The sequence below is a fragment of the Tinamus guttatus genome, unplaced genomic scaffold (genome assembly GCF_059628265.1).
Source record: "Tinamus guttatus ecotype Peru unplaced genomic scaffold, ASM5962826v1 Tinamus_guttatus_pri_ptg000115l, whole genome shotgun sequence".
NCBI lineage: Eukaryota > Metazoa > Chordata > Aves > Tinamiformes > Tinamidae > Tinamus > Tinamus guttatus.
Genome location: NW_028288649.1, coordinates 5919482 through 5937984, shown reverse-complemented (window position 1 = coordinate 5937984; position 18503 = coordinate 5919482). Strand labels below are relative to the sequence as shown.

The 18503-nt window shown below is 40.8% G+C and overlaps 1 protein-coding gene across 1 annotated transcript in view; it reads left to right on the top strand.

Moving 5' to 3' along the window:
• The first annotated feature begins 434 nt into the window (after positions 1 to 434).
• Positions 435 to 18503, top strand: part of TGFBR2 (transforming growth factor beta receptor 2) — a 76288-nt gene continuing 58219 nt past the window's right edge. Inside the window, exon 1 of the mRNA XM_088521149.1 lies at positions 435 to 460. The gene's annotated coding sequence lies outside the window, so the exon portion shown is untranslated. The remainder of the gene's footprint in view (positions 461 to 18503) is intronic.

Here is an 18503-nt window from a genome sequence, read left to right as displayed (position 1 = left end):
GACATTTCTAAATGAGGCTTTGAGTTTTTTCAATCCAGTTCACTGGAGAACAGCCTGACCTCCATATATGTGGCACTCAATCAGGCTTTTTTATGTCCTTTTTATTTATCAAGAAAACATTTCTCTAGAATTTCTGGCTTGAGGCAAAACAGCCTTGGCATTTGTAAAAACTCTAAAGATTGTTAATATTTGACTAGTCCCTATTGCTTCAGCAAATCAAGCATAATAACAGCATAAGAGATACAGCAGGAGTTTGTCTTTTTCTGTTATTCAAATACGAGAGATACAACACATAATAAAGCTTTATTGCATTACATTTACTAAGAATAGGTCTATGAGCTGCAGTAGTCCGCAACAGAGATCAAGAAGCAGAGCAGGAAAGCATAGGTGGGACACATATTTTGTGATGGTATGTGGCCTGGAGCCGGAAGCTGCATCCTAAAAAGGACATTTCTAAGAGGTAATGCTTCCTTGCTTCATTTTATATCTAAATCGAGCTGGAAACCATTGTGTCATAGAGAATTAGGATGCCATCATCAGTTGCTAGATGCTACCATCTTCTCTCTTGGAAATGCAGCATCTCCTGGAGTCTGGTGGATTTATAGTGGACTCATTTTAACTTCTAATTTGGGAAAGAAAATATATCCTGTTTCCGTCTTTTTAGATAGGTTGCTATTTCCTGACATAGAGCATTAGGAAAAATACCATACTGGCCTGCCTGCCTAGATAAGGAGGGTTTTGTAGTGTCAATTGTGCATCACATTTTCTCCTAAGAAAAAATTCTCCATGCTCTCTTTCCTTTTCAAAGTAGCTCCAAGCTGAAAATGTCATGTACCTTAATATAGGGTTGAAATCTTAATCCTACTTTTATGAGGTATATGAAACTGGTATGTCCTGTGCAATGTGGGAATTAATCCCAGGTGACTGCTAGGCAAGCCTGGTGTCTTTAGTTATCAAGGGATCGTCTCCTTCAAGCACACATATAAGATCTGTGTGTTTTCCAGTGTGTATGGTGTGTTCTATGTTAAAACTCAATGAGATAAAGACAAATGGAATGCACACACTTATCCTGTTCAGATGACAGTATTTCCTAATCCACATCACCAAGAAAGGTTTACAGCTGTTCAAGCTTATTCCAGTGAATAATAGCTTTCAAAGAAAAATGAATCATAAAAAATTGCAGAAATCAAAATGAAATTAGAGGCAACTGGCAATCATTCTGCCCTAATTGCAGCACTGCAATTGCCCTTACTTCAGACAGATAACTCCTGGCAGAATTTCATCCAGCAGATTGTTTGGGGAGAAAAATTAAAATGCCTATACTTATTGTCCATTTCCATCTTGCGTGGTTTATTCTTTTATCCTAAAGACTGTCAGGCTTATGTCCTTTTATTTTCATTATCTGGGAATATGTTAGTTGTAGCATGGAAATGGCAAAGAGAAATGGAGAGTTTCTGAAATCTTCTGCAAGAATTAAGGAAAGTTTTAACAGAGCATGCTCTGTGTCTCTGGAGAAACCAATGATTTATTATGTTCAAGGAAAATTGTTTGAAAAGTGCTTGAAAACAGCTTTATAGAATGGAGTGTATTACGTTATCTATTTTGAACAGGGAGGATTATACACATTTCTTCTAATCTGATCTACACTCTCTCTTTGTTTCTCATTCTTCATATCACCTCCCTTATAGGACATGTTTCTCTAATATAGTGCCTAGTTTTTTTGCCTTTTGCTTCTCCATATTCTGATTTTTTTCTTTCTTTCTTTGTCTATTTTTTTCATATCTGCTTTTTTCATATCTGCTATTTTCCCCTCTGCATCCTCACAATCATCTTTTCTTTCCTCCTCTTTCAAAGGCTGTTTAAACCCTTGGGTTTTTGATTAGAGGCTGTTGTGGCTATAATATGACTGTCCTCTGTAGGACTTGTCACCTCAGGGTCTCATTTTGCTAACTACATCCCCTTCCTGGCTTCATTTGACTCCAAGGGTAGGATTCACTCATTCAAACATAGGTGTCCTGAGTCTTTTCAATGCCTAAGGTTATCCCAGCTGGTCTTCAGCTGTCTGCCTTGAAATGTGTCACTCTCTCATGGGCCATGTCTCATATGAAGATGTCTTAGACCCCCGCTAAGACATCTAAATTAAGCTTGTTGACTGTGTTTAGGTAACTGAACTGGTTCCTTTTTGGTCCTTCATCTTCCCTGGCAAAATGACTTATGTCCTCACTGCCAAATACACAGCCTATGGCCTCTCTGGAATATAGGCTTCCAAAAACTCCAGACATTGTTCACCTTGCAAATGTCTGGAGTTGATATCAATCCCAATGAACACGTAACCAATCACAAGCTTTGTGAGCAAGCCTGAAAGACTGAATAAGAGCACCATGGATCAGATCCTGATACCCTTGTTTTATTGTCCTAGACCCTAACCCTACACAGAGGCTCTAGAGTAACTGAGAAGTACAGCATGGGTTCACATAGAGCGTGACTCTTGAAAATGTTGGCAACAACCTAATTCTGCATCCACTTAAATCTTGTGAAATTCAAAGAAATTCAATATAATTCATCCAAGAATTTGGCTGCCCTTTCTCTTTTCTTTGCTGGGTAGATAGTTGACCTTAAAGTGCCAAATTATGAAACAAATTACAGAAAATGTTTTGCTTTTCTGCTAAATGAATCCAAACTAGCCATAGAATGTGTGTTATCAGTCTAGACTCACTCACTCTGGGATTTTCTTAGATGCACAAGTATTACCGGAAATAGTCGAAAGGAGTGACCCTTAGAAGATCTTTCCTATGGAAAGCAAAAGTCAAGTAATATCAGTTCTTGTGAAAGGCTTGACTGGTGCTCTCTAATGACAGTCTCAATTGAGACTCGTTTCTTTTGGCAAAGTTTGTATCTATCTCTTCCTCAACAATTTTGTATAAGCAGGCCAGGAAATCTGTGTTACAAACAGTGATTTTGCCTGCTTTCCCCTTAAGATCCATCCATTCTAGCCTAGCTTTCTCCCTTCAAACAAAGACAAGATTTTGAGGTACAAGCTGAGGTAATGACCCCTGCTGTGTACTGAGTCAGATATATAATGTTGTTCTTGCATGTGTGAGACAGATTCCCTCTTGATCTCTCCCACCTTTAGCTTATGCCCTGGAGAGCGACAAGAAAGAGAATAGATGTTTGTCAGTCATTGCCTGATCTCGTGAAGCAGTATCACAAGACAGTAATAAACAAATACTTGCATTTGAAATCAAGTATTTAAGCTTCTTTCCAGGTATTTTTGTGTGTTTGCAATTGTGAAGGATTAATCACTCTTTTATCAAGCGCTGTCAATATACCTTGCCTGATGTATATTTACTGCTAGAGAGGCTGCGAGGTTGGGTCTTTCAACTCATGTGCTAGTAAAATGCAAGTGTGAAAAAGCAGAATCGTTATGTTTTTAACACAAAAACACTTATTGGCTATCAAACAAGAAATATTTAAGTAATAAAATGAAAGATCTGAATGAAAACAGAATCACCGAGACTTGTGGTATTCTCTCATGGCAATGTCGGGAGCTGAAATGAACTTGCTTCAATTCCCCTTCATGCCACAGACCACTCACACTATTTGGCAGACCACTTATCAGCCCACATCCCTGAGCATCTCCCCACTTTGCAGATGGCCAGTAGTCTGTCTGCCCTGAATCACTTCTCTTCAGGGTTTTGATAACAGAGACATTTTGCAAAAGAACCCAGAACTGACAGGGGAAACTTCTACAAAGCAACTGCAATAGGTTCTTTCTAGCACTTTTCCAGATTGTTTTCTACCTCACAGCTCTCCCCGACCACTTTTCCATCACCTCCAATTTCATTTTCTCAAGCACATAGGAAGCTACCCTGAAGTCTACTTCAAAGAAATTCTTCGTTCTGATTTGCAGGCTTTTTATCCCTGAACTTACTACAGGGCTAGAAAGAGTCTCCAAAGAAGGTGTATGTCCCTCTTAACCCTTTCCTTCACTATCACAAAAAGCTGTATAAGTTATCCCACTAAGCTCTACAAGTTATCCCAATGGGACTTTAAAGAACAAAGAAAGCATAAGGAACCAACTTTCAAACTCTTAAATAGATAAACTGCACAACTTTTCTGGGGAAAGAAAAGCACCCTAAATACTTCAATTCTATATATAACAATTTAATAATCATTTTTTATCCAATCCAACACCAGAGTTAGACATTATAGTTCAGCAGGAACTTCTATGTCATTGATGGCTGAGTCAAAATATTTTCTGTGACAGATCACAGAATGGTTTTGCAGCATTTCCACACAGCTGGAGAAATAATCATACAAGCAAAAAGGACAGCAGCTGTAAGATTTCAAAGTCTTACTAGGGAAGGAATTTTGGAAATGTAAAAAACATTTGTAAGTCTCCATCATCAGCCCAGTCCCTCCTTGCTTTCCTGCCCACATACATCCCAAACACTAAGAAAAATAGATCACTGGAATGGTAGAGTTCTAGTGTCCAACTTAAATTATCTGAATTTGGAAAAAAAATAGCCATAAATAAATAAAAGGGGAGTTCTTTTTCATTAGATAATGGATTTCTCAGCTTTGATTTAAGTTTTAAATTGATCTTCAGGAGCCTATAGCATAAGGACAGTAGTAGTTCCAAGGTGTGTTATGAAATAAAAAGAAAAGCCACAAAACTGGAAGCCCACAGCAGCCATCAACTAACTTGCAGTCCATCAAACAACTGACCAGTTCACCTTTCTCAGCATACTCCTAAGTCTCACAAAGAATACTGCTTAAGCGCACTTAAGTGCACTGAAAGGAGGTGCTTCTTGAGCAGCAAACATATTATTCTGTGATTGTCAATTTGAACAATATGTGTGAACTGCAGGGAAAGAAAGTGAGGGAGCAGGCAAGAAACCAGAGTAGTTATGTGGGGACAAATTTTCAGGGACTTGTGTGTTTGGGTATAGTTTGAATCATAGAATGGTCTGAGGAAGAGCCTCAGCCTAGAGCATTATTCTTCACCCAAAAGGGACACTATTTTCAGCTTGCAAATGCTCAACTAAAGCAAAGCAGGATTTATTTAACTATCTTGCATTTTGTTATATGTATTTCACATACATCTGCACAGCAATACAGAGGAATATTGGCAAGCATGTATCTTCATTGTTCTTAAACCTTGCTTTTGCTTCTTTGATTCATTATGAATCAGAGTGGCACTATGGGTGCTCAATTTACCATCTTCTGTAGGTGCAACCTCTATGGCCACCTGTAACAATAAACTCCTCTTGACCCCAAAGGCAGCAAGAATGTGTGTTAGGCAGAATCAGACTGAAAAAAGTAAGCAATCTGTGGGAACACTGAGCAGATGGTGGTTTCTGATTTACAGTCTGAGAATCCACTGGTTTTATCTAGTGGTGACTGTGTCATATCTAGGCATGGAGCAGCAGGCAGGTTAGAATGACCTTTCAGCAGCTGCCCCCACAATAAGGAACATATATCTGGAAAGACTTAGCAACGCAGAGCAGGGCCAGCTTCTTTGAATGACATTCTCTGAGGCATTTTTTACAGACTGTCGGAGATTCCCATTGCTCTCATGAACACTGAGGAGGGTTTTGCTGTATTCAGCCAGACATAAGTGTGGCAAAAAATCTCCTCAGGGAGGGTCAACTATATTGCCAAAACCTCATCAATGGCGCAGGACAGACACAGCCATGCCAAAGAAAATGGTATCTTGACTGATGTATTTTGTGTCATGAGGAGTCCTACAACAGGTCTCCACTAGGAGGCCAACAAACCCCCATGAGTCCAAGTCTTGCTCATGTTCCCGTGCTCCACTGTCAAGGTATGAGGCCACTATTACTTCTACAGTGCCAAAATCCTTTCCAGTAACTCTGTAGAAGAGGAGCAGTCAGCTCAAGATGTATCCATACAAGTCCAGAGTGTCTAGCTGGATGGGGAAATGTTTTTAAGAACTGGCCAAAATATTTCACTACCTTTACTCAAAGATGTGCAGCCCTCATTCCTCAAAGTTATGACTGACTCCTCGCTACACTTGGATGACCAAATTGTAACAATTTCCAGAAATGCTTTCCATCTCTTTCCTTTCTCTGTCCTTTCCTTGTAGATGGGCATCTCAGCCCATTGATTCCTGCACTTGTCACCTCTAGCCTAAGCTCTTGGAGTGGAATGTGACTGCTGACTTTTTCCATCATGTGAGGTGCCTTTAGTAAAGTATGTCCAAACTCAAGTTCCTCAGCAGGCTCCCACTTTCTCATAGTACCTGTTTACAACCTTTGCCCTCATTTTCAAAGCGACTCAAGGAACTTCAGGGACAGCTGCATACCTCTAATGTGTTTTAGATCAGGACGCTCAGGAAAAAAAAAGTGTATGAGAACTATTCACAATGTGATTTGGCTTTTGCTTTTCTGTATCTGCACCTCCTGCCGAGGTAATTTTGGTATGGAATGATCTGCCAGAATCTGATCAGCTCAATAAAAAAAAGATGCAAAAATTCCCTATGTGATTGCAGTAGAGGCAGTGGTCTGTTTTACCATACAGGACACAACCCAACAGCTGTTTTTTGGTTTACGTGGATTTTTTTTTTTTGCTTGTTTGTTTGTTTTTCTTTTTCATTATTCCCTTCCTACTTTCTGTCACTTTTCTCCCATCGAAAAATTCCATTTCATTAATGTTAATCGCACAGAGATTAGTGCATACGGGGAAGTAAGGACTTTACTTCTTCTGATATCCCATGGAAGGTGCTCAGGCAGTACCTCATTCAGTTTAGGATTTAAGTATTAATTGCTTGGTTTTTAACCTTCAGGCTCTCTCGAGTAGTAAAAGGTTACTTTTATTTCAAGAGAGGCCATAAAGGACTTTAAGTATCCTAAGGTTTGAAACAATCTGAATTCAGAAATTCTGTGGATGAGACCTCCTGAGGACAAAAATCAGTTCAAGTGGTTTATTTACTTGGCTATCTGTGGGGAAGCTCAATTTCTTGCGAAATGCCTAAATACAGAGATGTGTTCTGCTGCTTAAAGCTCTATTTGAGGTTGTTAAGATACTGTGTTTCTGATGTGATAAAAAAACGTTGAAATTAGTCAAGGAAAGGCAACTGTTCCATTTAGAATGAAAACACAGTAGGGTGGAAGGACACAATAGTTGCAGCTTGCTTCTAAAACACCAAAATGGTTTAGGGTTATTTTGACAAGTGACTAAATTCCAGGGAGTACAGATCAGACTGCCTTAGAGAGGAGTGGTTTTCATATGATAATAAAGAATATGAATAAAATTAAACTAAACAGAAAGGGCTTCTCCATCAAAATGGACATTATTCTTTGGAAGAGCAGGGCAGCAAAGGTTGACACAGAGGGCTTAGATGGAAACAAGGAATCACAAGCTGTTACTGCACCGAGGCCAAGAATTTAAAAAGCATGCGAGAGTATGTAAATTGAATTACATGGCAAAGATGCCATTGGTCTTCAAAGTATAAATTGCCCTTGAGTCGGTCACAAGCAGTATTTGAGGGCATACTGGCTTGCCTTCATTCTTGCTGTTGCTGAATGTCTTGCAGACCTGTGAGGCCCAAAGCCAAAAGTTTTACCTGGCTGTATATATCAGACTCCTAATTGGATATGGGCTTCAGTTTAAGCACCAGGTAGAAGGTGGTAAACAGAGAGCTAGTTTGTATTAAACAGAACAATAGATCTGAGTGCAACTTATGATATGACAGAGAGACAGCTAAATCCGTGTCTAACGGACAGATTTCTGTGGAAAGGAAGATTAAAAGTACCCAGCACCAGTTAGGGCTTGTGGGATGGGCTGTCTGTGAGGCAGTGGCTGTAAAGCTCTCCTCCACTTTTCCTCTCCATCACCCTTCTGGCTGCATTAGCTTCTAAAGGGACTTTTTTTTTTTCTTTCTTTGTCAAAAGAAAGTCTCGTTATGCTTTAGGGCAGCCTCGTGGCCTAAACTCAGCATCTGCTGTATGCAAATAGTCTACAAAATAAACCAAACAAAGGCCTGTAGAAAATATGTGAGTATTTACAAATGACTGTCAATGTTTTTGAAGCAAAGCCTCTCTTTTGGTGCTGTGCATTCAGTGATTACACTGTCAGGTGACAATTGCCAACTAAATTTCCATGTTACCCCAGTAGATACTCACCCTAGCAATTTAAGTGAATTAAGTGAATGGTTTGCTTTATTTCATGTATGTCACAATTGCAGGGGAAAAAAAAAAAGCATTTAAATCTGCCACTGTAGTAGAAAAATTCAATAGGTGGACAGGCTCATCCAGCTCAGACAATATGTGGGGAAGCCATTTATAGGACCATTAATCAGTTCACAGGGATTATTCTTGGGAACAAGGGTTTGGACAAGGCATTTGATATGAAGCTAATTAATAAAGTTCACAGAAATATCTCAGCCTGAGCTTCTACTTCCCCGCTAGACTGAAGGTTGCAGGGCAGAACCCATAAAGCAGCAGCCATTGCTGCTCCTTTCTGCCCTACTGGAAGATATTTATACAAGAAATCAAAATTTGAACAAGCAAGAAGAGGCTGGGAAGAGGGCAGAGAAGCCCAGAAAGGCGAAAAGATTAGTCTAAAACAAGAAAGCTAATGAAGCTCACCTTCCTAGTAGCCATGGATTAGAGAAGGAGGAGTGTTTGGCCCTGAGCCTTCAGCTAATGAGAAGAAACAGAACAGATTTGCACTGTTAGGCATTTTCGCAACTAAACTGTCTCCCACACTTTGTCTCCTATTCTCATATTCTTCCAGAGATTCCTAAAGTTTATGGCCAGAAAGGGCTATTAAAAGATTTAATCTAACCTACTTTATTATTATTATTATTATGGCTGACTCCAATAACTTTTGTTTTGTTATGAAGTTATCTTCTCAATCTGAAGACATTAGGAAATGTAAAATCCACCATGGGCCTCAGTAGTTTGTTCAGTGATAATCAACATCACAACAGAAAAAGGAAAAAAAAAAAAAAGGAAAAGAAAAAGGAACAAAGTAGCTAATTTCAAAGACATCTGATTTAACTATGGTTTCTGGCAATTGGTTATGAACCTTTTTCTTGTTTTTTTTTTTTTCCTCCATGAGAAGCAATTAATGGAGACTTCTCAGTCTTGTAGGTGGCTATGTCCATCTGCTTGTGAAGGTGATTGCTTTCACTTAAACTAAAACAAGAACATGGGGCAGGAATGAAGCAATCTAATAGTGTTCATGGAGGGATTATATTGGTTGAACTTAGATAATTGATTTTAGTTTTGTAATTTGCTTAGCGTAGAGCATAAAAGGCTTCCTTGTCCCCTCCTCCCCACCTCTCCACTGTCCTCTCTGGAGACTTTGGACGTTGCTCCATTAAAGCTAATGTATGACAATGGACGTGTTGTTCTGTCATCCACCTTTCATCCTGTCTAAGTCCATCATCTTTTGGGATGACAACTGTACTTCCATGGAATATTTTTGCATGGGACCAATGTCCTGATCTCATGTGTATATCTGTGCAACAGTAAACACTAGTAATTAAGGAGGAGCCTCTGGCAAGAAGGAAATGCCACTATTTTTCAGGCTCTGCAGGTGGGAAACTACCTCAGTTCCAGTGCTTCGTAAGCTCTTTAGACTGCGTCATTAGCAATACCTTTTCATTTGCATACAATCACGTTTATTGGATGTGAAAAACATCAATAGGAAAGATAAGTTACAAAAACAATCAAAGTAATGCAGCAGGTTGTTTACAGTTTCCTGTGTCATTCTTCCCATCTCCAGCTGTTCTGATTAATCTTTTGAACTCTACCAGAAAAGCTGCTGCATTTTTATAACAGGAAAGTAATCACATAATCACTATAGTTATTGCCAGTGCTTCTAAAACCTGAAAGCTTAATGAAAAAAATAAGTTGTATGCTTGCTTTCATTAGACAGCTACATTATTCTGAATAGCGCTATTTTTTCATTCAAAAACTAGAGCAATTTCTTCAAGGCAGCCTGGATTTATGCTTTAGCTTTTTCTGATTTTGTTTATTCCTTCATTCTGACATTTTAGTGACAAAATGGGGTGTGCAAAGGGAATAGGAGTGGCAATAAAAACAGAAGGAAAAACACATGAGAAGATTCCAAATATTATTAAAAGATTTTCATGAGGGATATCTATGGAATAAAACATTCTTTCAAAGCATGCGAAATACGTATTTTTAAAAAAATTAATCAAAAATCTTTACCAAGTCTCAGTCCTTTCCAATGTCATGGATCAAGGGTTCTCTCCAAGGAATATGGGAACAAGCTGGTTAATTCAGTAAATCCTCCTAGGGAAATCACAAAGTGCTTTTATTGGGCAACTTCCTCAGATCAAGGAAATGTGCTACACTTGCTGCTTCCCTGATTTCATTTCTACGTGGGTCAGCAACGCAGGAGTCATTTCTCCGGGATGTCAGAAAACACAAATACTTGTATCCAATGGCTGTAGTTCACACTGAAGGGAAACAGCGTTCCCGATCAGCCAAACAACATGAGTTTGCTTACACTCTCAGCATGTGAATTCTTGCTGTCCAGTAAGGCCTCAGTAATTTACGATCCCCGAGACTGGAAATTATAAAATCTCCCAGAGGAAATAACAGTAAAATAGTTACAGTCCCTGGAGGAAGGTTTACTATTTTGCTTTGCTATTAAAAGGACATTGAAGCACTAACTTGCCAGTCAAGCTCAAACCAGAAAGATTCACACTGAATCCTGATGATCCAATGTAGATTGGCACTAGCAGTCAAACATATAGACATCTTTTTTAATATCCTAATTTAAGCTATTCGGGCTTGATCACAATTTAAGAACCTCATTTTCTGAGACAAGTATATGCTCAAGGAAAGTGATTGTGTATGTAAGAATCTGAATATCCGTATTTTGTTTTGTGCCATAGCTCAGAGGGAGACTCAATCACCTGTTCCATTAACTGTGCTAATCAAGCTGCAAACTCGAGCAATAACTGCCTCACAAATGTTAGTAAGTTTTAAACCATGCATTTCTGCAACACCTCACCTGAGCAAATCATCTCTGTACCGTACGTGACTCTCTTCTCTTGTCCTCCAAGGGAAGGCCAGATGGCAATGCTGCAAATACTGTTGCTGACTCTGCTGATCTGCCTGGATTGTAAGCTGGTAAGTCTTGAAGAAGTGCTTACTGTCACTGGTGAGCCATCTCTTGCTAGTTCTCACCAGTAAAAATTGCTCTCCTGGCTTTAATCTCTCTCTGAATCCATTGTAGGTATGTCTGCTGCCACAGCAATCAAACAAAATATTGCACTGTGCCAAAACATTATGCTACGAACAAGTTTCAGCACACAGCTCTCCAAGAACATCTTTCCACCCAGTTAGAAGGGAGTGGGACATTTTTTTCCCATTTCCCTTGGCATTCCCTCTAACAATTCTTTCCCTAATCAAAACAATTTCATTGCAGATTATTTTGCCTGAACTTATGTGACTGAGAGAAATGATGTACTAAGAGTTTTAGAGCATGCTTGGACGGTATGCTACAGGAAAGAGAAGACATGATGTAAAAGACAAGACAAGGTGTGGTTTGTGAAAAGGAAAAATGAGCTCCAAATATCAGCTTGTTCCCATATACCCTGGCAGCTCACGGAACTTTGAAAATATTTTTTTTTCTTTTCTTTTTTTCTTTTAAGGTAGAGATTGATTTTTCAGTGAATTATATGCATACCTATACCTCCCTATTTCCATCAGCTTGAACAAATTCTTCTGGTGAAGATGTAGAGCCACTAACTTGCTTAGAAAAGGGAAGGTTCTCTGAAGTGAGCAACTCACCATCACAGCTGTTTACAGAACTCAGTTCTTCCCCCTGCTAAGGACAGCTGCAGCTAGGTGCTACGTATGTTAGTCCTCTGAATGGCACAGAGAGCGCTCGTGCACTGTGATCAGTATTTTTTGCCACTTGTGGACATCCTGTAACGAAGCCACAGCACTACTGCAGTAGTGTTTGCTGGTTAAAAGCCTGGAGCATTTTGCTATGGTGCAGTGCTGGGGAACTTCTGCTCATGGGAAAGCTGATATGTGGAAATGGTTAAAGACATGATGGTGATAACAAAACATTTCACTTTATCCAGGTACTTTGCAGTCGGCTTCCTAATTGCTGGAAAGTATCCCACGCTGGTAACCTGAGCCTCCTGTGCTGGGAGGCTGCCCCCTTCATAGATGTGAAAGCTTTCAAAATGTCTTATTTTCCAGAAACAAGGGTGCTTAGTAGCTTATTACATGTACAAACATATTTTTGTGTGCGCGTTGAAACCTTAAATATCTTTCCTGTATTTACACAGTAAGAGCAGTAATAGAGATGAGAAATGACCATAAGTAACCACATGAGCTCTTTCCCCTTTCCTTCCTCTCGTGGGCTAACCTACATGCAGAGGATCTTGAGATGGCAGGTGCTGCTGCAGCTGCAGACATTTCCTAAGCCTCTGTGCTGATCTTTAAAGCCTGATAGCATCTCTTTTGCTCTTGCTGCTTTTCTGGGCACTTGCAAAAACAGCTGTCATTTAGGGGGCCTCTGAAATGAAATTCAGATATATGAGAATTTCCTTCATCCAACACAAGAAGTGTCACGTGGGCTCTGAGCAGAAACCGGGGTCACGTCTCAGAGGTGAGCACAGCCCAGAAGCAGCATGCAGAGGGGTGGAGGAGTTTGAAGTCAGGAAGCAGAGGTCACCGAGAGGAGACCGCTTAAAACGCAGCGACTGCACCCACCCACCACTGCTGAGAGCGTTTCTTTCTGCATGGCTGGAGAAACAGCTGTTTATACAAATAATCTCTATCACACTTTTACCAGGAAGTTGCTTAACATGTATCTGAAAGTGAGCGAGTTTAAATTTATCTCATCGCACTGCGAGCCAACTGTTGTTTCGGTGCTGCTCACTGAGCTCGACTCATTCAATTTAATTTTGCTACAAACAACAAAAAGATAACTAACAGCATACGCTTTAGAAACCCTCTCTACCTTAGAATAAGTCTTTCCAAAACCTACTTCAGCACAGAGCTGCATGCAAAAACTCTCAACTCTAGTTCTGATACCGTGTCTCAGTGCTGCATCATCAGGTGAAAATGACCCACCACCTCAGCAGTCACCATTTGAATTCATAAGGTCAAATCAAACAAGTCTGTCTTTTGGGACATGTATGGTGAGTTAATAATAAATAGAGAAGTTAATAATAAATAGAGTTAATAATAAATAGAGAAGGCCATGCATTTAATGAAATAAAAATGATCACAAATGGAGATTTCCACAAACCTAAGCGGCAATTAGAAGTTAATGTATGTAAGTAGATTCTTGAAAATTCCAGTTGGCCTCAGTTTTACCTTTTTATGACCCAAATGCCTTTTGAACTCAATGTCAAGAATGTAAGACTCGTCTGACCTAAGTGGGAGACAGATCTGTACATAGCCACAGCCCAAGATCCCACAGCCCAAGATCCCACAGAAGTTTTAACTGGAACACAAGCTTTGGAATTGGGCTCTGAGCTGAATGGAGCATGTCCAAGCCCAGGAGGAGATCTCCTTTGAATATTGAAGAAAATTGTGTTTGGGTCCAGACTCAGACTTTACGAAACGGGGCTCACCTGCTAAAATGGTGTTGATAAAGGCCAGGCAAGGCTGCCTCTTGTAAAAACAGCCAGAAAGCCCCCAAGCAGCTGCAGGCCCTGACTAGCCGCCAGTGTATATACTGGTGTCAACGTGACCTGGGGGAGCCCACAAAGAGGTGTCTGTGGTAAGTCAGTTTGAAACAACAGAAAACAATACGTGTCCTTTGCAGCGCGGCAGCACAAGTTCATCTGTAGCTGCTGCAAAACAACATCTAGTTCAGGCCTAGGGCTGCAAACACACCTTCTGCACAGCAGCTTCTTACAGCTTGGAAATTTAAGTTCATACTTGCTGCTGCTTGTCGCTTATCACCTTGCACACCCTGTCAGCACCTGACAGCTCTCGGTTGACACCTCTCCTTCACACCCGGAAGCTCACACTGATGGGCTGTGATTGGCATCAGTTGAATTTCAAGTAGGTGATGTTAACATGCCCCAAATGGATCATGTGTGATAATGCAGACGTTTTCTTGGGAGTCATCAACACTGCAAAGAGAGCGATGTTTGCACCTGGAAGACCATCTAGAAAACACATACATGAGTGTTGAAATACGTATTTCACTTGTGATGCTTTCCACCGGGAAGCAAAAGATGTCTTACATCATTTACATCTTACATCTAGTGAATGGACCTCATCCATACTCGTGGTAAGAATTACTGCTTTGATATTGCACATGAGAACTAGGTCCACAGAGGTGTGAGTTTTCCCTCATCTTGTCCTTTCATGTGCCTGTTGCAGAAAGTCAACAACAGAAATAGGAATGGAAATACTTCTTTGTTTAAAACTCTTTGAAGTCATAATGAACACTCATGAGAAAAGAAACTTAGTTGTGTTTCCCTTGGGTCTCTTTTTCTACCATGCATTCCAGCTGAGGATCTTAGAGCACTTCACAGGGAGCAGTACATCTCTTAGCCTATGAGAGATGTTGAGTTTCCTCTGATTCTTAGGATGCTCTGATGACTCCCAAGAGAGAGATACAGGCATATGTGATGCAGCAATGATAATTCATAGCTCTGAGTGCTTTATCCCATTTTTGAAAGTTTTTTTTTTCTTCTTTTTTAAATCAGCCTTAGTTGTCTGAAGTGCTGAAGAGTCCTGTCTCTCTGGTGGTCACCTCCAGTGGAAGGTTATTAGATGTGTCACTTACTGCTGTGCTTACAGCGACTGCAGCTCAGTGTGGTGAAGATCTGCACGTCCATGTGGAACGGGCAAAGCAGTACTGTGCTCCATTAACCACCTGCCTCCTGGTTTCCCATGAGAACAGCGAGGCGACAGAGCTTGACTCCACTTCCCAGCTGTGTCCTGGGATGCAAGTGATGCTGGCACTGTCCCTCTTGGCATGTGGAGGAAGCAGTGACGTTCAGGGAATGCAGTGTGCAAGGAGGTTGTTCTGGCAGCAGCGTCTCACAGCATGGGGAAGTGAAGGAGTACTTGAGATGCCTGTGGCAGTTAGCTCTGTGCTGGTTTCGCACTGTTCTCACTGCCGCCCAAGGGGGTGAAGAGCATCAGAACTGATCAATAATCACCAGCCAGATATCCAAGTCCTTATGGAGTCCAGGATTGCACTTGGTCCACACTTGTGTGCACTGAAAGGCGACGATAAAAAGCCTTCTGTCAATGATTACATGACTATGGCACCAGAAAGCTTTGACTGTGGTATCAGAAGCAATTCAGAGCTGAAAATCATATTTACCTTTTAAATTTTCTTGTCTGCTGCAGTTACGCAAAGAAAGAAATTACACAAAGACTTAAGAGATGCTTTAGTGAGAGAAATACCAGATACAGGTTTGTGTGAGAGCCATTCAGGCTAAGCAGGGCATTCCTGTGCAGGGCAGGACAAGCCCTTCAGCATGTGCATCCCCTGCTGCTGCAGGGCCAAGGGGACCAAGCAGGTCAGGGGACAGAGTACTGGAGCATGATCAGCACCCACATGAGTCACTTCATGTCCCTGCTGCAAATTAAGCAGCTTTTTGCAGTGAAAACAGGATCTAGTCTATGCTCCCAGCCATAGACTAGAAAAGGCCAGAGAAAAGTGGAAATAAATTTTGCAGAGGATTTCAAGCTCATTTTGCAATGCAAGCCCCCACTCAGCTACACCATTCAAGCCCTGTACACACACATATATGATTGCACTGATGGAAAGAGCACATCCCAGTATCACAGCTTTTTTCAGGGTATTACGTATCAGCTTCTCCACACATTTGTCTTCATAGCTGGAAGATATTGAAGGAGGTAATGGAACAGGAACCAGCCTAGGCTGTGATCCTTCACAATGTTTAACAGAGAAACAAGAGAACCATAAAGTATATAACATTACTGCCATTTCACAGTGCCCTTTGCTCTAGGCTGTGGCTCCATGACACTAGCTGAGACACAAAAGTTTTTCCATTGATAAATTAATTGAATATTGTTGTTGCTAGTTATTAGAGTCTGGAATTACTTCTGAATGAAATGCTTTCATGCAGACACATACACACAAATAAAAAACCTTTGGAGAAGTGGCTTGTTAAATCTGTGTAGTGGTACCACAGTTTGAAGCAGCGGTAATTGCAAAGAAGTTAAAATAAGGATTTATCTTTAAAATGACAAGCTGCAATGGACATTCAGAGGAAAAGTCAGTGAGAGTAGAATAAAACACATGGAGTAAATAACTGAGAGCAAAGTAAAATAGAAGAATTAGAGAACTGGAGAAGTGAGGGAACGAATCCAAGGAAAAGAGGCAAAAAAGCTAGCAAAATGAAGAAAAGAAAGAGATGTCAATTCAGGACAGCATGACAAATGCAAGGCATAAAAGTAAGTCAAACAAGAGCAATGTCATGCAGACAGCTGTAAATAACTTTTAATTTGTGATGGAGATTACTGAAGTTGATTTTCCAATCCTGTCCTATTTTTGACACACAATAAAAAATCACAAAAAAAGAGATGAAAACCAGGCCAGTATTTATAGTGAGCAAAACAAGCATCCAATAGCAAATAGTGAAAAAGTTCTTTAGAAAATTCAGCCTAACTTCAACAGGAGCTCCTCATTTCCTCCTCAACATCACCGTACTTCCTGCACAGCATCGCACCCTATTGCCTTGGTGCCCTGTTTACCTCACTGGGCTTCTGTTCAGAGCCTTCAAACTCTCAGTTTTGAAGCACGCTGCACAGGAGATGGGCTGCAGTCCCTCAGGACAGGAGGGCTCCAGCTCCTGCATGTTCCCGAGATTAAACTGTTACAGCCTTGGACAAGCTGTGTCTTTATCTGTGCTTGAAAGCATTTGAAGATGCAACAAATACTCACTCAAACTCTCATTTTTCATCAGTCTCAACTGCACCTCAGTTTGCGCTGGACAAGATAATTCCCAAATGGGTGCAAAGTCGGGCAAGAAATCTTACACACCTCTGTATGGAAGACTGTGAATTTAAACAAGCACCTTTCATCTGTTTCCTAATTGCAGTCAATATCTGGACACAGAAACACAGAGCCTGGGGAACTGGCGCTCCAGAAATGCCACATTGACAGAAAATGGGTAGTGTTATTTCTCTGTAACCAGTGCAGTCAATCAAGTTTCCTTCATTAACTACAAAGCATCTAATCCTCACTACATGATGGACAATTTATAACAGTATGGTATGGTAGAAGAGTAACAAAATGGGTGCAAATTGCAGTAAAGCCTGCTCTGATGGCCCCTATATTGTTGCCGTGATGCAGAAAGCTTTCAGTGTTGCTGTCTCTGTACATAAACACCCAAACACCCTCTCCTGACTTCTTGCAGAAGTCATTAATGCCCTCGGGTCTTGTCCCCATCCACCAGATAGAGTTATTATCCTTTGGGCCTGTTGGAAGTTTCAGGTGAGAACTGCCTAATCTGCAAAGCCCAGTAACAACCCACGCTGGCTGTTAAAGCTCATCTGGACTGAGCTGGAAGTGGAAATGCCTGACCAATATGCACAGCTGGTAGGACTTTGTGGAGAGCATTTTGCAGCTGGAGAGTTGTCAGTGTTTGCACAACCTGAGAACTGAGCCCACAGGCAAGATGGGTGATTCCTTTGGTCATAAGAAAAGAAAAACAGCAAAGGTGGATGACATTAGCTGAGTTATTTGCGAGCTACAGTCATCCCACGGTCAGCTTCCAGCTCCACTGCAGCAATATCCAGCTCCGAAGGCAATCTGAATTCCCCAGTACTGCATGGCTCTGACCTGTAAAGCACAGTAGCCACCTCCTGTGACCACAGATCATAAAGTTGCCTCACAGATAAAAATTATGGACGCATGCATTTCCTTCCCAAGAGGAACAGCTGTGCTATTGCAAATAAACTTGTTTAAAGATCCTCATCAAATGAGTCAGTTTAGCATCATCAGCGTGTCCTACATTCCCCAACAGCACAGGCGTCACCTTCTGCTCTGCAGGGTGGGAGGTTGCTTTCCCCATTTCTGGGGTTTGTGGTTGAAATATTGGGATACTTTCAGATTAGATGTAGGGATATACTCTATCACTGATTCACAGCTCCCTTTTATTCCAGTGGGAAAATAAAACAGAAAGGCCTCTGTGTTGTATTACTTAGGTTCTTTGATAGCTTCAGAGATTTTCTGAGGCTTGGCATCTAGTGTTCAAATTCTTTCTAATGAAGAGCCTAAAATAACAAGCTTTGATGATGATAAATAGTACAAATTGCAGATTATGTGGTAATGAAGGAAAGTTCCACTGAGTAACTGCATTTTTGAGCAACTTAAATTACCTCCCAACATTTCTGCACTAATAGCGTTCAACGTCTTTTTATAATATCATTGCAGCTAGGCTTAGTTTTACCGGTGTCCTGTGCAATAAAAAAGAAGGAAGTTAGAACACGCTTTTGGAAACATTGAAGTTTCTCCCCCAGCTCAGATACCACTGC